The 27,529-nt window shown below is 43.4% G+C and overlaps 2 long non-coding RNA genes across 6 annotated transcripts; one reads left to right on the plus strand and one right to left on the minus strand.

The window, feature by feature from the left end:
* Positions 1–331: 331 nt before the first annotated feature.
* LOC138356370 (uncharacterized) lies at positions 332–27,017 on the minus strand. 5 transcript variants are annotated; one of them, XR_011224399.1, is made up of 5 exons: positions 26,917–27,017; positions 15,693–15,854; positions 14,029–14,192; positions 12,686–12,784; positions 332–3,096 (listed from the first exon to the last, which is right to left on the minus strand). It is a non-coding gene; the product is annotated as an uncharacterized lncRNA (long non-coding RNA). The 5 variants fall into 5 exon arrangements; XR_011224398.1 differs by lacking the exon at positions 26,917–27,017 and adding an exon at positions 26,512–26,638; XR_011224396.1 differs by lacking the exon at positions 26,917–27,017 and adding an exon at positions 23,872–24,011.
* LOC138356371 (uncharacterized) lies at positions 611–3,172 on the plus strand. The gene is made up of 3 exons (XR_011224400.1): positions 611–666; positions 2,417–2,492; positions 3,037–3,172. It is a non-coding gene; the product is annotated as an uncharacterized lncRNA (long non-coding RNA).
* Positions 27,018–27,529: the final 512 nt, after the last annotated feature.

Genomic DNA, 27,529 nt, shown 5'->3' on the forward strand with positions numbered 1-27,529 from the left:
CTTCGTGAATTGGCACATGGTATGCCTCCCTTTCAAACCAGCAGCTGGCACAAATGTTGCAGATAACATCAGAATAGTGGATGAAGCCCACACTAAAATGTAAGTGGTACAGTAAATGGACACCCCCCCCCCCTCCCTTTTGACACTGAACAGTTGGGAGGAAGGGGGGGGGGGAGAAAATTACTAAATTTAGTAAAATCACATTGTCTTGGTAGTATAGTTGGGTTAATTATGAATTTTCAGACTAAAAAGCTTGGTACATCATTCAACAGAATAAATTTGTCCCCCTAGTAGTAAGCAGTGGTTGCAAAAGAATAATAATTTGTATATATATTTTGTATTGCTTTTATTCAAATGTTATACATGGTTGTTAAATTTAAAGTTTGTTTGCAATGTTCCAGAAAAATGTTCATGACTAAAGTTGTTGGAAAATAAAATTTGTATAGTATGTTGACTTGAAATGACTCTAGCTTTGTAATTACTAAAAATGGGACAACAAGATGCTTAGTGTGCCATTTAAAACGGCAACTGTTAAACTGGTGGTACAGGTATGAACAAAATAACATCGCTATGCAAATAACTTTTTAGTAATATTTACTGTTCACATGACAGGTTGTGGAATGTCCTGGCAACAAAGAGCTGCAGGAAAATACTTGCAGATCTACAGTAAGTAGTGTTGTGTACATTGGAATTAGAGGGTAGAAGTTAATTGCTAAAAACCTATTAAATATTAGGGTATGGAAGTCTAGGCTTAGGCTAGTCCTTTCAGGAATGTATTGAATAGAATGGTATGTTGAAATTGTGAAAATTGTAATGTGGGGCATTAGATCTTAAACAGCATAGTTGAGGGTGTTTTATTAATAATTGTAATGAAATATAAATCTTGTTTAATTAACATTAAATGTTTGTTAAATAAGCTTTAATCTATAAATGTATAACACTGTTAAGGGGGCATATTACGGGTTTCGTAAAAATTGTTAAATTTGTTTATAAATATATTTATGAAATGGTTATAGAAAGAGCTGCAACTGGTCAAAGTTTCAGCATCACACCCTAAACAGAAAAGGAGAAAAAAAATACACAACGTATTATGCAACGAATTTTCAACATTTTCAAATAATTTCAGGGAACACATGTGTCAACTAAAATCATTTCTATAACACTCAGATATTAAACTAACACATAATAATAGATTGTATTGATCAGTTTTATCAAAGTGTTTAGTGCAATAATATAATTTTTCAAAGTTACCCTTCCAAAAATATGCAATATATGATGTTTATAAATTTTTATAAAATCGACAAATGGACTTTGGACTAAAATGTCTCGATAGGTTTGTAGAAGCACAAACTCTACATATAAGGTGTAATTTGCATGTAAATTGATTAATAAATGAAAGCTGAGAAACGCCTTGAAGTTGTAAATTACTTTCCAGAGTAAAATAAAGATCCAAGTTCGGCCACCTGTAGCTGAGCTTGACTTCGACAGATTTCGTTCATAATTGGCACCCTTGCAGATAGGCATCCATTGAGCAAGGTGTGCAAGTTTCATGCAAATCCCTTGATAACAAACGAGAAAAAAAAATTGGCCAAAAAAAAAAAAAGAGAAAAAAAAATTTTACATATAAATATTTTGCACATACATATTACAATTATTACAAGAGTTTGTGCTTCTACAGCACATAGTAGACATTTTAGTTGACACATGTGTTTCCTGAGATTATTTGAGAATGTTGAACATTCGTTGCATAATACGTTGTGTATTTTTTTTTCTCTTCTGTTTAGGGTGTGATGGTGAAACTTGGACCAGTTGCAGCCCTTTCTATAACCATTTCATAAAAAAATTCATAAGCAAATTGAACAACTTTTAATTTAGTGTGATAAGCCCCCTTAAGGGTAATCGTGAGTCAAAGTTAATGGCAGGAAAAGTTTTGTTCTAAGTGATGGTATTTTTCCCTTGAAAGTAAAAAAAATATTCAATGTTTACTTTAGCTTGGTTTTAAATTTATATAGTTTTCCAGAATGTGGTTTGGAAAGTCCGGAAGTCCCTCTGTCAGTTGGAAGAGTTAAACAGAATCAGGCGAGTTGTAGTAAAGGTTAATCTGAATAGATCTGCATAAAAGTAAAAAAATAGTAATAACTTAAATATAGCATTGGCTAAAGATAAATGTAAATTGCCATTGAAGTGCAGTTGTGGATAGTTTCTCAAATGACATTTACTGAAACTTGGCAAATTGATGCCATATATATTTATATTGCTAAATTAGATCTTTACTACTGCTACTAGAATATGTAGGAAAGGTAAATTCCTTAAAGAAATTTTTTCCATCTGAATTTGTAAAGTACTGAATGCTAATTTGAAAAGTAAAGCAAGATTGGCTTTAAATCTGAAATTAATTTGTTGAAATATTTTTCAGGTGAAAGTGATTATGATGCATGGACTGGCTTGGAGTGAGGCTCCTTTACTCTGCAAAAGGAAATCTACAAAAGTGGGTGAGTTTGAATTTGATGTTTTAGCTATATCAATGACCTAATCTTAATTCTCTTATCTAGTCCATTTATAGGGGTGTAACCATGTCCTACTGTTACAACCCACAGGGGATGATGCAGTTTGTACTGATCCTACCCCATTTCATAAAAGGGGACCAGGCAGTCCTGCAGACTTCCCTGGCTTGGCTTTTTCAGAGCTTTGCTCTACTACCCATCTAATAGATGGACTAGATTTGCATAGGTTTAGGGACCCTTAACAATGGTTACATTGTTAATTCTCACAGGGCTTGTTTGCTGAATGCATCTAAAACTTTAGTGCCTGGCATGCATTGTACAGTGCTTTCAGTAAAGCATATGTACACTGTGTTGATGGCACTAAAGTGGTGGATGTAATGCACCCATTCAGGGAACAAGCTCTGCACTGAAACCAGAGGAAGGGATAGGCTCAGCAAGGCCATCTTAAAAGATAGGCTGTTAGGATTTTTTGGACTTCTTATTAGGCATTGGTGATAATAAGTAGTGTCTCTGTTTAATTTTTCTTTTACAGGTGATTGGCTCTGGAGTTGTCTTGGATCTTCTGTTCATCTAGGAGCATCTGTCCCACAACCTGAAACAGTAATAAATATTAGATGTATTATAAATACTATATGTAAAACCTATTAAATAAAACAATTTTAATGAAACTACTTTATATACCTTATCCTGAAATTATGCTGGATATTATTGTTTACTACTATTGATGCAATGTTTAAACATCTGAAATTTTTTTACTTAAATAAATACTTGGTAAAATTTACACCTATTTGTAACTTGTTACATAGGTGCATGCAAAATGCATTGAAAAGATGTAAAAGTGGACTACCTATTCAATTTACATAAACTAACAAATATTGCAAATCAGTCTGAAATATTAAAGTGGAAGAAACTTTAGTCAATATTTTAGTTTTCATATTTGAAAGTAAATTTAAAGCTATGCAACACCTAAGCTTTGTACAAATTATAATTAAATTAACTAAAGATCATTGTTAAATTTACAAAACATTAGAAAAGTGACACTGAAGCACCTAAACAACATGGTTTTCACAAAGTCTTTGGTAACTTAAATTTAATCAAAGCTCTTAAATGATTTGTCTGCCAAACTTCAGATATTCTGAAATATTTTACCTAGATTAAAACCATCATTGTTTGAAAGGGCAAAACAGATTACTGTCAATTAGTTTGACCTAACATCTGCAAGGTCCTGAAGGAATGGAATTTTTTTTGTAAAACTTTGTTTGCTAAAAAAAACCCTGCCTAATGAACCTGCTCATTTTTTTTTAGAAATGGTAATTGCAACATTACCAAAGGCCATTGTTTTAATGGACAAAGTACCAAATGAAAGACCAAGAAGCAACAAACAGGTACATGGTAGAAAGGACAAAAGAATGGTTACGAGGACCCTTTCATTTGTTAACGAAATGACTGGGAAAAATGCTGTCATACCACAAGGGGTCTTAACCCTTGTCATATACATCACTGACATTAATCTAAATATTACCAACCACAAAAATTGCTGATAACATGTTATAAAAAAAATAAAGAATATAATATTGAGGCCTTAACCCTTAAACTGCGCATGGCGTATATATACGCCCTGAGTAACATGTCCCATGGTGCGCATGGCGTATATATACGCCATAGGGTGCCAGGCCTGATTCAAATGGCCCACGGCTACACAGGGTTCACAGTAGCTTCCTCAGGGCTCTTGTAAACAGATGCCATTTTAAAAAAAAATCGTGGGCAATATTCTCAGGTGTGAGAGGCAGGACTGTTGGAGCAACCAAGGCCGGCGCACGTAGCATGAGCGAACAGCATTGATGTTCAGCTTGTGACCACAGCATCGCCGAAAAATGTCAAAATAAATATATAATTGTTATTATTTAGCGATGACAATATTACAGATGACCAATGACTGATATAAATAACCAGGGTTGTGATAATAGTAGGATTGTTGTAATAATTAGCGCTGTGGGAGGAGTGATGCTGAGAGACGGAGAGAGACAGCATCGTTTACTGACTGTGTGGCCACCTGTTATTGTTTGCATTCACCATACCAGGTCAGTGGTTCTCTATGGTGAACACAAATGTAGATACTTATATATAATGTGTGTATTAGTGTAATAACAGCAAAAGGATTATGCTGGGATGAGCCATATGGGTGACGGAGGTGACGTCGTCGGCAAGATTTGTCTAGCTGTTTAGAGGGTGGCCACTATGCTCTTTGGGCGCACTACATGCTTAGGTGTACAGTTACGGTGCATAAAACATGTAGATATTTATATATAATATGTGTATATAGGGTAATAACACTGCAAAAGGTATTGTTGGGGGAGAAAGTTTAGTGCGTGTGACCTTGAAAGAGTGAGGGAGCCGCCAGCCGCCATCTGTGTATAGCGACGACTCTTAGTGCCTGAACTAACTATATCAGCTTAGCTGTACAGTTGTGGTGAACAAAATATATACATACTTATATATAACGTCTGTATATAGTGTAATAACACCACAACTGGTATTGTTGGGGGAGAAAGTTTAGTGCGTGTGACCTTGAATGAGTGAGGGAGCCGCCATCTGTGTATAGCGACGACTCTTAGTGCCTGAACTAACTATATCAGCTTAGCTGTACAGTTGTGGTGAACAAAATATACACATACTTATATATAACGTCTGTATATAGTGTAATAACACCACAAATGGTATTGTTGGGGGAGAAAGTTTAGTGCGTGTGACCTTGAATGAGTGAGGGAGCCGCCAGCCGCCATCTGTGTATAGCGACGACTCTTATAGTGCCTGAACTAACTATATCAGCTTAGCTGTACAGTTGTGGTGAACAAAATATACACATACTTATATATAACGTCTGTATATAGTGTAATAACACCACAACTGGTATTGTTGGGGAAGAAAGTTTAGTGCGTGTGTTGAGGGAGTGGCAGTGAGTGGCTGGCTGGTGTGTGGCGGTAACTCCTCGTTGCTTTTCGACTCTCAATACCAACTTAGCGGTTCGTTATGGTGACCAAAACATGCCAATACTTATATATAACCTGTGTATAGAGTGTAATAGCAGCAAAACTATTTGTTTATAGTTTTATAAACATAATAATTGAATCACTAATATGCACATCATACTTTTGAGTATAGCGATTATTAACCACTTTTATTATATAAATATATTACAATACACACTATTGAATAATATTACTGCAAAAAAACTAAGAAAAAATCAATCGGAGACATTGAAACAATTAGGTAATAATATCTTTGTGGCAACTCCCATCTGTCAACGCGGGTGACGCTGACCGGGTCTGACGACCGCTCTGTCAACGCCCACTTTTTGCCAGACTTCCTCGGTCAATTGCGCCCAAAATATGTCACCTACGATTTTTTTTTTTATTTTTTCCGTGCTCAGGGGACATAAATTAACGTGTTTAGAAGAAAAAAAATTTTTGAATTTTTTTTTTTCTTGCGCACAGGGGTGTAAATGTCCCAAGGACCCCTGAGCAGTGTAAGGGTTAATGCAGATCTCTAACTACAAATAGTAACAAGACTGGCAATTTCTTAATATAAAACAGAAAAAATTCCAAGACCTTGCATGTGAGCCAGAACAATCCATATCACAACTACCACATTAAAATGAAACAACAATGAAGGTAAGGTAATTACCAAAAAAAGTCACCAAACCGGGAAGGCCATGTAGCACCATCAAAGTGCGAAATAATCAGAGGGCGCTAAATATCACCAAGAATGCCAATACGAGAACAAAAACGCGTAAGGCGAACGATATCAAAAGTATCCGATTCACCTAGAATTCTATCGAGGGACAAGTGACTGCGAGGGACGGTCGGAAAGCAAGACACACGCTCGTCCTGGAAGTCAGGACATTCAACAAGGATATGGACAACGCAATTCGGACAATAAGGAGCAGGGCGGCGCTCCATTAAGTGACCGTGGGTTAAGCGGGTATGACCAACCCACAGCCGTGCCAAAGCAGTGTCCCACTGCCGGTTACGGTGGTAGGAGGAAGGCCACGGGGACACACTAAGTTTGAGAGTACGCAGCTTGTTACCAACCACAGAGGACCAACAACCCTGCCAACGGGCAAGAATGAATAACAGGATAAAAGTCGGAATAAGGAATACACGTACCTTTACGGGAGATGGGACAAGAACGGATAGCTTCCTTAGCGGCAGCATCCGCACGCTCATTGAAACACCAATATGGCTGGGAACCCAGCAAAATTCTACTGATTTAAATTTACTAGAAATAAGAAACAGCCAATGTTGAATCTCAATGACCACCGGATGGACAGGATTAAAGGACCCTAGAGCCATGAGGCCACTACGAGAATCAACTACAACCACAAAGGAGGAACGAGAAAGCAAGAGACGAAGAGCATAGAGAATAGCATAAAGTTCTGCCGTAAAGACGCTAGCCTCCGAAGGGAGGCGACACATGTAAATACGGTCAGGAAAAACAACAGAGTAGCCCACACCATCCGCAGACTTAGACCCATCAGGGAAGATGGAAATAGAGTGGGAGTGCGAAGAAAAGTGCTCAAGGAAGAGGCTTTTCAGAATTGTAGGAGGGGTAAAGGCTTTAGTAATACAAGTCAAGGACGTAGAAAACTTGGAAAGGGGGACTCTCCACGGAGGTAATGAAGGAACAATACGAGGAGAAACATTAGAAATATGAACAGAAAGAGAATCCTGTAAGGGAGATAACTGGACAGAAAGTGGGAGACAATGAAGAGGAACAGGAACCACAGGAGGAGGAAAAGTCAATGCACGACAGAGGCGAGAGGAAGGATGTTGGAAGGACCGCGCAAGATAGTGAAGACAGTAGCGATCACGGCAGTCCTGAAGAGAGAGAAAGCCAGTGTCAACATACAAACTAAGGGCGGGAGTCGAACGAAAGCCACCAGAGCCGAGACGCAACCCAGTATGGTGCAAAGCATCAAGATGGCGAAGAGTAGAAGGAGAAGCAGAAGAGTATGCAGGGCAACCATAATTGAGTTTAGACAGGACGAGAGAGGAGTGCAAATAGAGGAGCGTGCGCCTATCCGCTCCCCAAGAAGTATGGGACAAAACTTTAAGGAGGTTCAGGGCCTTAGAGCATTCAACTCGGAGGCAAGAGATATGGGCTGACCAAGACAAACGAGTGTCAAAGACTAACCCCAAAAGCTTTGCGGAATCCCTGTACACAATGAGATGACCATAAAGCAACAACAATGAAGTAAAGGTCCTTTCAGTAAGAATCTATCATTCACTGAAAGTTGCTGCAGTTAAAAATAAAAGAAAATACAAGTCCCTAGAAATAAACAAGCAACCTTTTTGACTAAGGAAAAGAAGGTAGTTATTCTACTGTATAAATCTAAGTATTCACTTAGATAACTGTATCCAAGCATAGAGGTTCCCCCCCCCTTCCCTTTCAGAAAAACATCTACTTTCGAAAAAGTTTAACATTGGCCAACAAAAATTATTCCAGAACTAAATTGCCTAATACCAGGAACAACTGAGAGCCATGACAAACACTGCAACCCTCTCCTACCCCCAAGTCTTATGCTATTTATGATCCAAGGTAATTTGAGATACTATACTGTACTTCCTACAAACGAGTCTAGTGAGAAGGTGATCTCCTGGCGATTAAATTGAAGCACGATACAGGTGTCAACGAACATCAGTCAGCCCACTTGTCAGCACAGTGGATAACTAATGACATCATAATCTGCAGTGTTGTATGCCTCCCTGTGGCCATTTAAATCAATAAAACACAGGGTTGTGGCAATGTTTACAGCATAAGGCAAGGTATAGAGGAATCCTGGAATGCCATGTAATGTGTAGTCCTTGAATGTGTTTTAGGCAACCAAATAGAATAACAACATTTCTGGTGTTCGGCTATATAATCCGAGTTTCTCATTCGGTATAATGTTTTAAACCTAAATAGGAATTCACTTTAAAGGTCAATTTATTTGCAAAGTGCTAACCAGATTCCAAATTACTGAGTTCTGAAAGTACTACAAGGCAAGTTTAACCGAATGAGTGTTTGCCTATCCATACCCCCATGAGGTATGTGACAACACTGAATAAAGAAAGGGTCTTTGAGCATTCACTGTGCAGGTATTTGACATGACCAATATAGCCAAGTGTTAAAGATCATTCTAAGCAGTTCTGCACAATCCATATACTATCAATTAATATAATTGTACAATGGTGCTTGGTGGATGATATTTCCTATTAAAACTCATTGGACAACTGTTTGTATTAGACATTTTAAACCTACAAATGGTAGCCCTAGATATCGCACTACAGTATTAATTACAAGATGAACAATGTAAAATCAATACCACAACAGCAAAGGATGACAACGGCTTTTCAACAACCGACTAACACGCAGGTCTAACACCAGCCATCCCGAGAGAGGACGTCCCAAGCATGTACACCCCACAACTTTACATCACCTTTGCTACCTCACGCGAGCACGCAACAGCATGAGGATGCCATACTCCCAAACCAACTCCATGCACTTTGAGGCTTTAACAACTCAACATTTAAAAAGTTGATTTAAAAAATCAAACACCTGAATTTTTCCCTAATTAAATTTACTAGGGAAATGCACACCAAGCCATGAAACTTACAATGAAGATGAACAAACTACACACAACTGTCACCAAACTTCCACATACCACCCCCCCTCTCACTCCTGCCCTTCCTCCTTAGATGCTCTGATTGGCTGAGCACCTGAGCCACCACCACTCACCTCTTGTTGTGAGAGCCTAAAGCATGTTTGGTTGCACTTTAAAAGTTCCCGAGTGTACTCGCCTAATTGTGAGTACCTCCTGCCCGGTTCACCATTTTGTTTTTCAATCTACCTCAATTTACCCCTTTACAGTCAAATATTATGCAAAATTCTGTTTAAGACTTGTCCCTTCTTAATTTAAATAACTGCTTTGGCCATCTGCAATCTTTCTAGGTGGGTAAAAATGACTCTTGAGGCCAGAAAGGACTTATCAGACGGCAATCATAACAATACGGTACACACACAAAATCACAACCTGATATACACCAAGCAGAAAATCCACTGGAGCTGTGAGGCGACGTAAACCCTTGCCCAAGGCACTGGCAGCTGCATACTCTACCACAGTATATTACTGACTTTGTAAAAGTCTTACAACCGGATTTCCCCATAAATCACAGCAAATTTTGAGGCCCCTCCTTGAGTCAACGTCTTACGTAAGACCTACAAGCACTCGGGTGAAGGCTGAAGAAGCAGTTCAACACCATACGCCCCAACTTCAAATACACAGTTGAGAGGCGGGACCAAAACGTGATTTTCTGTGTGTGCCTGAAGTTGGGGCATACGGTCTTGCTTCACCCTTCACTTTACCCTTCACCGGCGTACTTCAGGGGTTTTATTTAATACTTGGACTGGCTTCAGTAGGGCCTCCAGACTTTCTGTGGCTTCACAAGTGTCACGTGAATCCCCTGCATAGCAGTGGAACTGCCTTTTCCCTTCACCTTCAATGCCTCTGCACTGGAAGTATTATACATCTACACCAGCCCAGAAGAGTCATCAGTCCTGCCACCTCTCCATACCCCCCAGGGCCTGGCACGGCCTGGTACGACTCAGAGGCAAGCCGGGCGCCACTGCTAATTGGCAGTTTGTCCCCACAAACAAGCAGTTAGCCGCCTTCAACTGACAGTGGTACAGCTCAACACAAAGGCACCGCCAGCCACAACGAGCAGTTTGCTAGTTGACCAGATGTCCACCTCGTGTTGACACTGGATGAGTCATCACCGCCGGACTATATAAAGAGCGCTGCCTCCCTGGAGAGGCAATCTCTCCCTTAGTGCTCTAGGATCACCTTGGTGTCTCTAACCCGTCGTCCACTTCCAGCCAACGTCGTGTGACTGATGCCATGGTGGTATGGTAGCTGTCTTCAGAACACCAGTATATCTTCATACTTTTATTCATTGCTTATAGTTTATTTTTTGCATTTAAGGTCATACTAACTTGTTCACCTTTGCATTACATGATAGTCAAGTATTGTCATGTGTTATTTTTGTTCATTACTATTTCAGTAAATTGTTTAATTATTTATTTGATAATTTTCATTTGTTTCCACCTGCAAGGCCAATAGCAGCATTTCTTTCATTTATGTGAGGGAGAGCCATACCATCTTGGTTCAGTATAGCTGTGATACCATAACCCGTCACACAAGATATCCAGTTGTAAGACTTTTACCATCAGTGGTGGTAGAGTATGCAACTGGCAATGCCTTTGTTACAGGTTCGCTTCATCTCACAGCCCCAGTGGATTTTCTCACACATTTGAATACATGAAACAACTTTATTTGATACATTCCAAACCAAAGTACTGTACAGTACAGTAATTATCAAACCATCAAATGTGTGGGATAATCATAGTGCGCTAAATATCACTAACGTCGCCAATACAAGAACAAAAACGCATACGGCGAACAATATCAAAGGTATTGAATTTACCAAGAATTTTATCGAGGGACAATTGACAGTGAGGGATGGTCGGGAAGCAAGACACGTAAGTCCTGGAAGTCAGGACATGTAGAGACAACGGTTTGGACAATAAGAAGCAGGGCAGCGCTCCATTAAGTGCCCGTGAGTTAAACGTGTATGACCAATATACAACCTCGCCAGAGCCGTTTCCCACCACCGGTTACGGTGGTAGGAGGAAGGCCACGGGAACACACTACTCTTAAGAGCACGCAATTTGTTACCAGTAACAGAACACCAACAACCCTGACAACGGGCAAGAATGGGGAAATGAATAACTGGGTAAAAGTCATAATAAGGAATACCTTTACGGGAGATGGGACAGGTGTCCCATCTCCCGTAAACAGCTTCCTTAGCGGCAGTGTCCGCACGCTCATTTAAGAACGCACCAATATGGGTGGGAATCCAGCGAAATTCCACTGTCTTAAATCTACTGGAGATAAGAAACAGCCAATGTTGAATTTCAACTACCAAAGGATGGACTGGATTAAAGGATTCTAGAGCCATGAGGGCACTGCAAGTGTCAACTACAAACACAGAGGAGGATTGACAGCGAGAAAAGAGTTGATGAAGAGCAGAGAGAATAGCATAAAGTTCTGCCATGAAGATGCTAGTCTCCGGAGGCAGGAGACACAAAGGTGCAGTCAGGAAAAACAACAGAGTAGCCTACACTGTCTACAGACTTAAGACCCATTGGTGAAGACGGAAATAGAGTGCAAGTGTGAAGAAAAGTGTTCAAGGAAAAGGTGATTTAGAACTGTAGGAGGGGTAAAAGTTTTAGTCATGTGGGTCAAGGCTTACAGAATTTAGGAACGGGGACCCCTCCATAGGGGCAAAGACGGAATGACACGAGGGGAAATATTGGTAACACAAACTGAACAAGCATTTTGTAAGAGAGACAACCGTACAGAAAGAGATAGGTGGTGAAGGGGAACAGGAACCACAGGATGGGTAAAGGTCAAGTCATGACATAAGCAAGAGTGAGGGTGCTGTAAGGACCGTGCAAGGTGGAGAAGACAGTAGCGATCATGGCGATCCTGTAGAAACAGAACGCCAGTTTCAACATACAGGCTTAGGGTAGGTGTCGAAGGAAAGGTACCAGAGCTGAGCCGTAACCCAGTATGATGCAGTGTGTCCGGATGGTGAAGGGTAGAAGGAGAAGCAGACGAGTAAACGGGGCCATAATCGAGTTTAGACAGAACGAGAGAGGAATGTAAAGAGAGGAGCAGTGTCGATTAGCTCCCCAAGAAGTATGGGACATGACCTAAAGTTAGTTAAGGGCCTTAGAGCATTCAACTCGGACATAAAAAATATGGGGCGACAAAGACAAACGAGTGTCAAAGATTAGCCCTAAAAGCTTTAGCAGATTCTTTGTACAAAAGGGGATGACCCCTGTTACCTAACAGTAAATAGGTATCAGGGAGTTAGCTGTTACAGGCTGCTTCCTAGGGGGGTGCGTGTGTGGGAGAAAAAAAAATTTAGTAGTTAACCACTGAACTGCTCTGTCTCCAAATAACATCCTGGTGCACAAGAAATAAATTCTTTCCAAAATTTTTTTTTCTCTTTTTATATTGTTAAAATGCAGAGTCTGATCACGGGGAAACTAAACAAAAAATATTGTATGTGACTTACTTTAGCTGCGATGGAGCTGGGAAGTTGAGCAAATTATGGGCGCTGAGCGTTGGAGCGATGGGGGTCTGTCGGCCCCGCCACCCCGTGCGACGGCAGTTGCTGCGAATAAAATGTTGCGCAATTATTTTGAAGTTTCTCATTCATTTCTTCTTTTTTTTTGCTGTAATATTATTTAAAAGTGTGTAATTTGTGGAATTTATATAATTCAAAGTATAGAACATCGCTATGCTCAAAATTATGGGCCTCATATATGCGACATATTCTACAATCAAACAGTGTTTTTGCTGTTATTACACTATATACACACATTGTATATACCCATCTACGTATGTATTCACCATAACGATCCACTATGTTGGTATGGTGAGCCCAAAACACATGAGTGAGCTGCCACACCCTGCCAGTCCTCCCTCCCTCCCTCCAACACATTACTCGCCAACATTCCTCCTCCCAAAATACTGTTATTGTGTTTATTACACTATTTACACACGTTATGTATAAGTATGTACATGTTTTATTCATGTACATACGTACATACTTGCCATCTCCTCACCTCTCTCTCTTGCCTACTTAATGCTCTTGCTTCCCTCATCTCATCACAATCGACTTTATAATGGTCCAGGACGGATCGAAATGTCGTCTATTCAATTTCCAGTGTGTGGTTTGGTCAACAATGAAATCTTCATGCAAGATCTTATAAAGAAAACCCCTAGAACGAGTTTTGCAGATACGAAAGAGTTTAAGGTGAGTAGGGGATGGTTTGAGAAATTTTGAAAAAAGACGTGGTATTCATAGTGTTGTGAGGCATGGTGAGGGTGCCAGCTCAGACAAAGTAGGGGCTGAAAGATTTGTTCGTGATTTTAAAGATTTTGTAGATACTGTATTGATGGATATATTCCACAACAAGTGTTTAATTGTGAGGAGACATGGCTATTCTGGAAAAAATTGCCAAAGAGGACATACATTACCCAAGAGGAGACGTCACTGCCCGGACACAAGCTAACTTGGGCTAACTTGTGTCAGGATAGGCTAACTCTTGTGCTGTGTGGCGATTTGAAAATTAAACCCTTGCTCGTGTATCATTCCGAAAATCCAAGAGTTTTAAAAAATATATAACGTGCAGAAAAACTGTGATGTAGAGTGGTTTGCCCTGCCATCAAAAAATATCTGCAAGAGAAAAGTTTGACACTAAAGGGCCTACTTCTCGACAATGCTCCTGCTCATCCTCCAGACTTGGAGGATGCATTGTTGGGGCCACTTTTTTTTTTTTAGGGATATTCCTGCATGGGCCCTAAGTTTCTGGCTAATGAACCAATGACATGAAGGAGGAGTTTTCAACCTACCTTGTGTTAGGTGTGCAGGGGTCAATAGGCTGAACATAGTGTCAGGAGCAAAGGGGGGCGTTTGCCTCTTCAAACACAATTGTGACCATCTTCATCTCTTCGAACTATCCTAAATGCTCTCTTCACCTGTCTGACCAAATTGGGTGTCCAGACCACCTTTGAATCTGAAATTGTAAAATTAATAGTGATTTCAGAATATTCAGTCCATTTATACTAACAAAATTATATACAGTATACTGTAATTGAAATTTTACAGAATGATAAAGGCAATTTAGTAACATTGTTAAAATGCACATGGGGGAAATACATGAAAATAGGTTAATATTGTTTGTAAGGTTGATGGGAAATGTTTATTACTTTTATGATTTAAAAGATGTATAGCCCTGATACTCCATCCTGGGTGCATTCCACCAGGTAATGACCACAGCAAAAGTTTTCCACGAGGCTCTATTGTCACACAAACTTTTCACATTTTCAAACTTGATTCATCTTTTCCCCTTCGTTCCAGGGGTTTTCTTTAAAAGGTCTTCATGCAAATGCCTTGGTTTCTCACAAATGATGGCCTCTGAAATGCTATCACCTGCTAACTCTTTGTTGTGTATCCAAATTAATAAAAGCTTTTCAACATCCTCAAGTGTTTGTGTTCTTTGTTTCGGGATTGTTGATATGCCTTTTGCCACTTTAACGCTCATAATGTCCTTTTTCTTAGCAAGTACTGTACAGTGCATATTGTTGACATAGATTTGTTGTACTGCCTAGCTAGTTCAACAACCTGTGCACCGTTTTGATGTTTATGAATGCTCTCTTGTTTTTCCTCTATGGTCATTCTCACATGTGTTTTCTTGGCTTGAACCTTACCACTGGCTTTCTTGAGACTCATGGCAAGATATATAATAACAAATTTTATGTTCAAATAGCCAAAAATCCCAAAACAAATGTAATGCTTTATAAAGAATTCAGGCGCGATAGTTACTAGGCAGGAGACACTGGTAAACTGAGGTGCGATCACCATGCCACCACGCGCTAGGTCAGCCCATACGCATATCAACAAACTCATTTCCCGAGGCAAAGTTTGTAACCCGATTCAAATTTTTCAAAGAAATTAGGCTCGTAACCCGAAAAGTTCATAAATATTCATTCGTAAGCCGAGGTGACACTATATATAAGTAAAAAATTAAAATTTTTTAGATACACTGTGCTGTATTGATGGATACATTCCACAACAAGTGTTTAATTGTGAGGAGACATAGCTATTCTGGAAAAAATTGCCGAAGAGGACATACATTACCCAAGAGGAGACGTCACTGCCCGGACACAAGCTAACTTGGGCTAACTTGTGTCAGGATAGGCTAACTCTTGTGCTGTGTGGCGATTTGAAAATTAAACCCTTGCTCGTGTATCATTCCGAAAATCCAAGAGTTTTAAAAAATATATAACGTGCAGAAAAACTGTGATGTAGAGTGGTTTGCCCTGCCATCAAAAAATATCTGCAAGAGAAAAGTTTGACACAAAAGGGCCTGCTTCTCGACAATGCTCCTGCTCATCCTCCAAACTTGGAGGATGCATTGTTGGGGCCACTTTTTTTTTTTTTAGGGATATTCCTACATGAGCCCTGAGTTTCTGGCTAATGTACCAATGACATGAAGGAGGAGTTTTCAACCTACCTTGTGTTAGGTGTGCAGAGGTCAATGGTTGAACATAATGTCAGGAGCAAAGGGGGCGTTTGCCTCTTCAAACACAATTGCGACCATCTTCATCTCTTCGAACTATCCTAAATGCTCTCTTCACCTGTCTGACCAAATTGGGTGTCCAGACCACCTTTGAATCTGAAATTGTAAAATTAATAGCAATTTCAGAATATTCAGTCCATTTATACTAACAAAATTATACATACAGTACTGTAATTGAAATTTTACAGAATGATAAAGGCAATTTAGCAACTTTGTTAAAATGCACATGGGGGAAATACATGAAAATAGGTTAATATTGTTTGTAAGGTTGATGGGAAATGTTTATTACTTTTATGATTTAAAAGATGTATAGCCCTAATACTCCATCCTGGGTGCATTCCACCAGGTAATGACCACAGCAAAAGTTTTCCACGAGGCTCTATTGTCACACAAACTTTTCACATTTTCACACTTGATTCATCTTTTTCCCCCTCGTTCCAGGGGTTTTCTTTAAAAGGTCTTCATGCAAATGCCTTGGTTTCTCACAAATGATGGCCTCTGAAATGCTATCACCTGCTAACTCCTTGTTGTGTATCCAAATTAATAAAAACTTTTTAACATCCTCAAGTGTTTGTGTTCTTTGTTTCGGGATTGTTGATATGCCTTTTGCCACTTTAATGCTCATAATGTCCTTTTTCTTAGCAAGTACAGTGCATATTGTTGACATAGATTTGTTGTACTGCCTAGCTAGTTCAACAACCTGTGCACCGTTTTGATGTTTATGAATGCTCTCTTGTTTTTCCTCTATGGTCATTCTCACATGTGTTTTCTTGGCTTGAACCTTACCACTGGCTTTCTTGAGACTCATGGCAAGATATATCATAACAAATTTTATGTTCAAATAGCCAAAAATCCCAAAACAAATGTAATGCTTTACAAAGAATTCAGGGGCGATACTTACTAGGCAGGAGACACTGGTAAACTGAGGCGCGATCACCATGCCACCACGCGCTAGGTCAGCCCATATGTATATCAACAAACTCCTTTCCCGAGGCAAAGTTTGTAACCCGATTCAAATTTTTCGAAGAAATTAGGCTCGTAACCCGAAAAGTTCATAAATATTCATTCGTAAGCCGAGGTGTCACTATATATAACTAAAAAATTAAACTCAGGATTACTTTCAACCCCCACCCCTTTTGCTCTACTCCATCGCCACCTACCTTCACACCCCCTCCCTTCTCCTCCTCCATCGTCACCTTCCTTTCACCCTCCTCTATGATGTACTCTTTCATAGACACCTACGTTCACTGCATATAATGCTCCCCTCTACTCCTCCATCGTCACCTACTTTCACCCCCCCCCCTCCGCTCTACTCCTCCAGGGTCGCAGACAATTTCACGAGCGTGAGAACTACGAGTTCTCTAACCACTCTCACACTCCTACTCTCTCACCAGTGAGGGGGAGGGAAGGAGGGAGGAAATGAAGGAAGAAAGGTGGGGGAGAGAGAATAGGCAGGGGGGAGGAGGGCCTAGATACATTTCTTCCATATAGATAGGTAGACTGAGGGAGAGCTGCTTGCCAAGAGCCCTATTAGACAGGCTTCCTATTCCTCAACCCTCCCTAATATGCCACATCCTGGTCAGGACAACTTGCTCGATTGTTATTCTTGGTGTGACTTGAGAACTGACCTCGAGGCGGGGCATGGGCATGGATTATCTCCCTGGGGCACGCACCTCCCTGCCCCAGCTCTCTCTCTCTCACATAATCTATCAAGGGTCTAACATGAGGTCATTGTGCCTACCAGAAGTGTATATGTCCAAGGCTGGCCACCTGTCTGGACCATTCAAATGTATAAACACGTAATTAGTCTATTAAAATTATATATAATGCTACAATTATAAATTAATTTGTTCATGGTCATTCGTTTATCAGTATTTTAATATGAGGTATATATACGCATGTATGTATACGTTGACGTACACATATATGATTATGTGTATAGAATGATTATGATTATGTGTAATCATATATGATTATATCTAATGGAATGCATTAGTAAGTGATGTGGTGGAGGCTGACTCCATACACAGGTTCAAGTGTAGATATGATAAGAGCCCAATAGGCTCAGAAACCTGTACACCTATTGATTGACGGTTGAGAGGTGGAACTAAAGAGCCAGAGCTCAACCCCAGCAAGCACAATTAGGCGAGTATATGAACGAATGCACATGTGCACTTTCAAATGAATTAAGATACCTTGAGATACACAATGACTTAGTTTAAATAGTTTAAACACATTATGGTACTGATTTTGACATGCTGATGTCTGGAAGGGAGAGGGGGTGTGGGGGGTTATTGTCTGAGGTGGAGGACCAGAGGAGGGGTCAGTGGAAGGATGGTGGCTGGAGGGATGCCATTGTTCTAATGGTTATGAAAACAATTATTGATGGCAGGAATTCAGTGGGTGTGTACTTCACCCGCACCATCACCATACTGTGCCCTGCTACAACCCCCCCCCCACTCCACCCATGCTGTGCGGGGCGTATTACACATTATGGGATAACCGACTGTCTGTTCATTCCTGTCTGCTCGTTATGCTGCTCTTCCTTTTGAAAATTGTCTGCTTTATCGACTTCCTTCAAGACCACTCGTTAGCCTCTTATCGCGCCCTCTTACCACTCTCAGGGAGCCGGCTCTTCTATACAATAGTTACCACTCAGTCCCCAAGGTGAAAGAGTGTCCGGGCATATGACTTGTTACGTGTACTTATTTGCGATTCGTTTGGGCTGTCACGTGTGGTGATTAGTGTTGGGTAAGGCTAGGTCAGGTCAGGTCAGACTAGGCCAGGTCAGGTCAGACTAGGCCAGGTCAGGTCAGACTAGGCCAGGTCAGGTCAGACTCGGCTAGGTAAGGCTAGGCCAGGTCAGACTCGGCTAGGTAAGGCTAGGCCAGGTCAGGTCTGGTCAGGTCTGGCTAGGCCAGGTCAGGCCATTAGGGTAGCAGCACATTACTGTGTATACCTAAGCTTGTTAATAATAACAAAAAACCAGCGTTGAATGTAATGAAACGCCATTTTCTGGGTGAGACCCGGAGGCTCCCCGGAGCTTTACCGGCTGATATGCTAATGTCAGACTTTGGCATCAGTCATGTGTATGGAGTTCTAGGGCCTACCAGGGACCACGAGCCAGAACCTGGCCCCCTCAGAGAGGCAAGGGGAGCAATGGCCTATAGAAACCCCCGTGTGGTTGGAAGCATTCTATGTCTGCCATCGACCGGGTCAAGCATCCAGAAAGGTAAGCATTCCAAAACAAACCCCTATTCTGGTGAAAATTGCTACCTAAGCCGAACTAGTGGATAGAACTCTTCAACAGAAAACAAGGAAACTAGTATGACGTCATACGTCACCGCGCCGCTGTCTGCGCAGCTCCCCCCTCCCCAGGAGGGGGGAAGGGGGAGCCCCAGACCTCCCACGCCGGCTATCCACCCATCAGTTCTGAGGCTGGATGTCAAAACACGCGAAAAATGCCGACCGGAGGGAGGGAGGGTTGCCGGGGAGCCTCCGGGTCTCACCCAGAAAATGGCGTTTCATTACATTCAACGCTGGTTTTCTGGGGGAAGCCCCGTCGGCTCCCCGGAGCTAACTACCCACAGAGGAAGGTCAAAGGGACAGAACCGGGAGGCGGACACCACGCACCCCCCAAGGAGGCGAGACAACCGGCAGCAAACGCCAACCCAAGGCGCCACAGCCCCGAAAATCCCGGGAACACGAGAACCACGAGCAGCAAGGCCCCTGCACGGACACCAAAAATCCATGCCCGAAAGACCGCAAGGCCACGTCGCCCACACGGCAGCGAGAGCAGCGAAGCCACGAATGCCACAGGCATGAGGGAAGAACACAGGCAGCTTAGCCGCAAGAACACTGCTGACCACCCGGGACACTATCACCCGCGAACCGGGAAGAACAGAACCGGATCAACGCAAAACGCGCTCCGGACCCAAACGCCGTGGCACGCAAACAACAGCGGAGGGCTGCCACTGAACACAAAAAGGACACACCCCCGGCCCGACCAACGAAGCACCAACAATCCCCGGACCCCTCCAGAATGCAGCAGCCCCACCCCGCGCCAGAAAAGATGGAGACTGCTGCCACCAAACAACCAAAACGCTAAAACCGAAGGAGCAAGAAAACTCAGCGACTCGACCCCCAGAGGCAAAGGCCCAAAGGAAAGAGCCAACGAAAAAACACACCGGAACCGAAGGGGCACTACCAACCGAGGAGAAGACAGAGCACGCTGACCAGAGACCAGGATGGTGCAAGCGGCGCACGAACAGGCCGGAGGTGAAACGACGCACAAGACAGCTGACTAACGGTGCAGAAGCAACACCAAGACCGAAAGCAAGCTGAAGCGGCTCCGCCTGCGCCGCACGAAAAGAGGCGACAGTATGTGGCAAGACGACGGCCCCCAACCCCCACTAGAAAACCAAGCCGAGAGTAAACCAAGCTAACAAGAGTAACCACCTAAGAAGGGACAGGAAAAGGAAGGACCGCCAAAATACCCCATACTGCCGTCAAGAGAAGCACGCAGGTGGGACACCTACCACGAAGCCACCCGACCACCAACCGGAGGCGAGACCACGAGGCAGAACATAAGCAGCCCCGACAAGGCCCCTCCGAGCCCAGGAAAAAGGCGGAGCCGCGAGAAGATCTCGGGCGCGACCACCGAAACCCAGGCGGCACAAGGAGATGGAACGTCTGCCGAACAGAAAAACTCCCCAAAGCATGCAAGCCCGCCAGGAGTTCAGAAACGACGGGTCCGACGCGAGACATCGCAAGACCCCCCCCCCCCCAAAAAAAAAAAAAAAAAACGGCAGGGCAAGCTAGGAAACCAAAGAAGGCGGAAGGGTCGCCGCCAGAACAGGACCCGAACCAAGGGGCACGAACAACTGCAATAGACCGAGACAAAGAAGCACATCACAGGACACAGGCTGACCAACGCCTAAGAACACACGCAGAACATCCCTGCTGCAGAGGAGGCAGGAAGAAAGAGCAGAAGCACAAAAAACCCCAGGAGAACAACCAGGGGTGGACAAGCAGGCAGGGACAAAAACCCCACGCAATCCCCAGGCACAAAACGGCAGCAAAGTGCCACTCCACAACCGGACACAGGAACAAGGACACGCCACCGTGAAACACGGTACCAATGCACACGTGCAGCAGCAGCAGCAACAGGCACCACTGCAACATGTAAATAGCAACTCCCCTCTGCAAAGGCAGAGAACGGAGCAGGCAGACCCCAGACAGGGCCAACGGAGACACGACAAAACCCTGCAGGCCCAGAAACCTGCACCAGGCGACCGACGGCGGAGAAACCCCGCTCGATACCTGCTGGATGAGGTACTGGGAGTTCTTTTACACCTGAAGCCCGGCCCAAGGTCAGGCTAGACCGGCCAGAGGATGGCCCACCAGGCAGCTGCTAGGAGCAGGCCACCGGCCCACATACCCCCACAACCAGGACGGGCCGGAACTGCCATACGAAAACAGGCCAGTGCGCCCTGGAAGTCCACGGACGAACCAGCAAGAAGGCTTATGCTCACAAGTAGGTCGTGTAACAAGCACAGACCTCTGATGGTAATACAGTGTTCCCCAAAGGTGCCAATAGCACCACTGCACTCCACTGGTACTATCCCGCAAGTTCTACCAGATAGGCGGGACCCAAGAGCCAGAGCTCAAATCCTGCAAGCACAGCCAGGAGCCTAACCAGGTGAGTACAGAACCAACCCTACAACCCCCACACCTCACAACATTAAAAAAGGAGGGTCCTCTGAATGACTCCAGCATGGGTTGGACATGCACATGAGGGGGACAGGAAGGGGTGATAAAGGGACAGTCACTGGTGTGCGAACGGTCTCAGTCGTACAAAAATATACCTAAATAAAGACAGGTATATAAACACCGCCGCATCCAGCGCCCGGCCAAAAGACGCCAGACCGCAGAAACTCACCTGGCGAATGGTGGCACGAACTTGACACGACTCAACCGTGCCCAGAAGAACTTGGGAGCACCGCCAGGTGAAGACGCCAGAGCCGGACCCTGCCGGACCCGCAGGAGAGCAGGGAGAGGCGAAGGAGGCGGTCCACACCCATGACACAGGGAAAACCGCGGTGTCCTCCCCACAACTGGGAACCAGGACACCCCCGGCGCGAAGGGGCACATACCGCAGCCAGGGAGAAGAACGAGAGGCGAAGCACTGTAGCAAAAAAGGGCGCAAAACACCAGCACTGAAACACCGCCCAGACCAAAACAAACTCCACGGCGCATGCGCATAACACGCTGGCCGAACCGCACACCCTCCCTGCGGGAAGGCGCCAGCCAGGACTACTGCACGAGAAAAGTAGCCAAAAGAGGAAGCAGGAACAATAAAACCGGCCAAAGAAGCAAAGAGCCCAAAAAGGAACCCAACCGGGCGACAAGTAGCCCAACCGGGCGACAAGTAGCCCAACCGGGCGACAAGTAGCCCAACCGGGCGACCAGTAGCCCAACAGGGCGACAAGTAGCCCAACAGGGCGACAAGTAGCCCAACAGGGCGACAAGTAGCCCAACAGGGCGACAAGTAGCCCAACAGGGCGACAAGTAGCCTAACAGGGCGACAAGTAGCCCAACAGGGCGACAAGTACGAGGAGCCAACAGACGTACCAATAATGCAGGAAGTAGCGAAAAACCATCCCGTACCCTCGAGAACACAGAAGCCAACACTAGTCCTGAAGGCACACGAAGGCGCACCCGAGATCAGAAGTCACGCAGAACCCCATCGAACGGGGAAACATGACTAAAACACCGTCCCAAAAAGGGGTGGGAGGAAACATCCACCCACAGGACGGAACCAACCGACTCAAAGGCCAAGGAACCGAGCCCGGGGAGGGGCCGACGTCCAACAGCACGTACGGCGAGTGGGGAGGAAAGACCCCACTCCGCGTAACCGCAAGCCCCGCCTAGAGGGGGATAAAAACCCCCACGGGGTCTAACGGGGCCAAGGCCCCCCCAAGTCAGCCCCTCCCCAGCCCCGGGAACCTACACGACAGGCCCCGGGGCCGAGCCGTTCCCCCAAAGCCCCGGCCGTACCAGAAAACCGGGGCAGCCGTGAAAACACTAAGGAAGGGAGCCCACTGGCAGACTCATACAACACGGCTGGAGGAACAGGCTCAAATGCCCCCCGTCACTACCCCGGAAGGGGAATTCCCCGAGACTGCCCGAGTCTCAACACCAAAAACCCCGCCCCGAACCTACAGACGGTAAGAAACCGGATGCAGGCAGGAAGGGTGAACCAGGGGAAAGACAAGGGGGAGTGGATGGAACCGAAGCAACCAACACCCCCAAGTCCCAAAACGAACTACAACGGGGCAGCCCCGGGGCTCCCGGGGAGGAAACCACGAGAACGTTGCCACCACCAAGGCTCAAGTGCAACGCCCCTGCTGCCCGCACCCGCTTTGTTAGCACAACTGGGTAACCGAGCCACAACGAGCAACCAAACTTGCAGGACTCCGGGTCGAAGGTGTTACCGACCCCACAGGCAGCAGACGGAGGCAAAACAGAGTCACCCAGAGACAAAGGGTGAGAGCAACTCTCAAACTCGCTGGAAGCGAGGGGGGGGACTCTGGGGTCACATCCATCGGACCCGCGCGCCCCCAGGGGTTTCCCAGGGTCCCGAGCGTTTACTTTAAGAGGACTCGCGCTCAGGTAATCCCAGGCAGGGTACTGCTAACCGGCACCCAAAGCTACCAAACAACTTTCTAAGAGCTGAACCCCCGGGACGTGTACACTCACGGGGACCTAGCAGGGGTACCACCAGAAAATACTCAGAACACAAGGGACACAAAGGGCAAGAACGAAGGCAGACCCCCCCACCAGGTAGATAAACAAAAAGAAAAAGAAAACCCCGCAAGAGGACAGCGTACCCAAGCGGAACAGAGCCGGCCGCTATGATTGGTAAAGACAAGCTGCACAGTACCCTGCGCCCCACCAGTGCAAACACTGCCCCTTACTCTAAGGCGAACAAGGGAGACAGAACACCCGAGCACACAAAGAGCGGCCGAAAACCAAGCAGTAAACGGCCAAGAAGGGGCAGGACCCAAGGAACTTGTGGAAGGTGGCCCCAAGCCCCAAGGGCAGTACTTACAGGGCACCTAGGGAAGGGAACCTTAGGCGCATGCAGCCCGAGTACTGGAGAATCACTCCCGGCTCACGCACCACCTAGAAAACAGACACCACACTAGGTACAGTGCTGAAACAACCACTGGAGCCGGAGCACATAACCATTGCCTATAGCATCAGCCGAAGAACTGATGGGTGGATAGCCGGCGTGGGAGGTCTGGGGCTCCCCCTTCCCCCTCCCGGGGAGGGGGGAGCTGCGCAGACAGCAGCGCGGTGACGTATGACGTCATACTAGTTTCCTTGTTTTCTGTTGAAGAGTTCTATCCACTAGTTCGGCTTAGGTAGCAATTTTCACCAGAATAGGGGTTTGTTTTGGAATGCTTACCTTTCTGGATGCTTGACCCGGTCGATGGCAGACATAGAATGCTTCCAACCACACGGGGGTTTCTATAGGCCATTGCTCCCCTTGCCTCTCTGAGGGGGCCAGGTTCTGGCTCATGGTCCCCGGTAGGCCCTAGAACTCCATACACATGACTGATGCCAAAGTCTGACATTAGCATATCAGCCGGTAAAGCTCCGGGGAGCCGACGGGGCTCCCCCCAGAAAAAAAAGTTAGTTTCTATCGATAGGGAGAGCGATGGTTCAAAAATCCTTCTTTAAAATATGAATATCTTTCCTATCTCACTAAGATCTAATCTCTGTGATTAAAATGCAAAATTGACTTTGTCACTGCCTTTTTGATAACGAATACAATCATAAGCTTATTTGTGAATCTCTATTAAACAGTAAATCAGAGAGCGTGTAAGGTTCCATGTTCCATGTCCGTAGAAACAGGGAGATTTTACATAAATACAGTACATGATAGTTTAAGTAGCGAACACATACCAACAAATAACGATTAGTATCTATAACAAAAATATTGTTCTATGGAGTTGATTTAACTTCCAACCATGTATTTTTAAATAATCTTTAACGTTTTCTGGCTAGTTATGTTAGATTTGATTAAAAATACGCATTCTACTTGTTAACATCATAAATTAAATTTGCGATAATTTGAGCAGAGAAGTTCGACGACTGGATCACTGTGTACAGAAGGTTGATATGCCAGCAAACACTTTCCAGAGAGCAATATATCTTGGATAAGTCGCTCCACGATATTGTTGCTTGGACCATCGACTTCCTTTGATATTACATATTTACATCTTATTTTGTTATGAAATGATATTTTTTCAGAGTAAAATTATGTTTTCTCATTTTCTGCATCCAGCATCCACATTATAGTGAGTAAATATACCATATTACTTCATTGCTTACGTAATGCTAGGAAGGTTTGAGTAGCTTTGGGTCTTTAGTGGACAGAATCTCCAATAGATGGGGCAAGAGTCGCCCCATCTCTCTCGACCGGGCAAGACTCGAAACTTAAATTAAAATTGCTATATCATTGGTCTCCAACATGATATATTTTCTTTGATGCACTCACAATAACGATTATAGCTCTGTCTTTCTGGAGGCATGTAATATTTTAGGCTTTATTAGCGTATCTTTGTTAATTACACAACATATTGGCAAGTGCGTAGGCGTCTGCACTCCATGACCGAAAAGCTACTGAACGCCACTATAAAACATATATATCTTCACTTGAGCTTTAAATATGTCTAATGTAATGTATTTAAAATAAAGCTTATATTTCTATCTTTCTTAAGACGTGTAAAACATTTGTGTTTATTAACGAATTTACGTAAAATAAACATTCTTCTGAGAGAGTTGCTCTGTCGCTCAGTCTATGCGGGGGTCGGAGCTCGGCGATTATTAAAATACATGAATCTTCATTAGAACTTTAATTATGTCTATGGTAAAGTGTTTAAAATGAGCCTTATATTCCTATCTTTCTTGAGGCATATAAAAAATTTACGATTATTTACAAATTTACTTGAAATAAGCATTGTTCTGAGAGTGAGTTGCTCCGTCGATCGATCTGTCCGGAGTCGGAGCTCGGCTATTATAAAAGTACACGTATCTTCGCTTTAAATTTAAATATGCCCATGGTAAGGTATTTAGAACGAAGCTTATATATCTGTCTTTCTTGTGACATATAAAACTCTTACGTTTATTAAGGAATCTGCGTGAAATAGGCATGGTTCTGAGATGAATGCTGCGGTTTTCGAGTTTGACGAGCGATGAAAACTGCCACTTTTATACAACTACAAATATCTTCGGTTTTACTTAAAATATTTGTCTGGTAGAAGTTTTACATATAGATCGCGTTTCTGTCTTTCTTCTGACTTATAAATAATTTTGGTTTAATCAGTTATCAAGATGTTTTCAACAATATTCTTTCAGCGTTCGTCTTTTCCAACTTGGGCGACCCTTTTGGAAGCGCGATACTTGGGTTAACCCATCCTATAGTTGGGTCTGTTTCCAACTGGGGTTCGAATATCGGTAAGGAGAGCGTCGGCCATGAAGCCTTGTTTAAAGTATGAATATTTTTCCTCTCTAATAAGGTATAATCTCTGTGATGGATTCACAAAAACTATTTTATATCTGCCTTTCTGATAACATATACAAATATAATCTTTATTTGTGAATATTTGTTAATTAAGCAATATATCAGAGGGCGTGTAGGGTTCGGTGTTCAATGAACGAAAAGGACTGGATCACTGTGTACAGGAGGCTGATATGGCAGCAAACACTCTCCAGGCGACCATATATCTTGGATAAGTCGCTCCACACAATTGTCGCTTGGACCGTCCACTTCCTATGGCGTCACCTCTCACATATTTACGTCTCATTTCATTATGAAATTAGATTATTTCAGAATAAAAATAGGTTTGATCATGTTCTACGTGTAGCACCAACATTATAGTAAGTAAATATACCATATTTCTTCATTACTTACGTAATGCTAGGACGATTTGTGTAGTTTTGGGCCGATATGGGCTGATTTGGGTAATTCTATGGACCGGTTCCCACGGGTCCATAGAATTACCCCAATCATCCCAAATCAGGCCAAAACTACCCAAAACGTATTAGCATTACGTAAGTAATGAAGAAATATGGTATATTTACTTACTATAATGTTGGTGCTACACGTAGAACATGATCAAACCTATTTTTTCTCTGAAATAATCTAATTTCATAACGAAATGAGACGTAAATATGTGAGAGGTGACGCCATAGGAAGTCGACGGTCCAAGCGACAATTGTGTGGAGCGACTTATCCAAGAAATATGGTCGCCAGGAGAGTGTTTGCTGCCATATCAGCCTCCTGTACACAGTGATCCAGTCCTTTTCGTTCATTGAACACCGAACCCTACACGCCCTCTGATATATTGCTTAATTAACAAATATTCACAAATAAAGATTATATTTGTATATGTTATCAGAAAGGCAGATATAAAATAGTTTTTGTGAATCCATCACAGAGATTATACCTTATTAGAGAGGAAAAATATTCATACTTTAAACAAGGCTTCATGGCCGACGCTCTCCTTACCGATATGGGAACTATGACCTTCCGAAGATCAATGTTAATTTAATCTAGATATTGTAATAAACGAAGTTTTCTATGTCATCATAAAGACATAAATATAAGCTGCATGTTAATACTTTGGCATAAATATAACTGAATTGAAAGTTAAGATATATGCCTTTTTATAGTTACTTGATGGCTCGCTCAGGGAGTG

This window comes from Procambarus clarkii, chromosome 72 (genome assembly GCF_040958095.1).
Source record: "Procambarus clarkii isolate CNS0578487 chromosome 72, FALCON_Pclarkii_2.0, whole genome shotgun sequence".
NCBI lineage: Eukaryota > Metazoa > Arthropoda > Malacostraca > Decapoda > Cambaridae > Procambarus > Procambarus clarkii.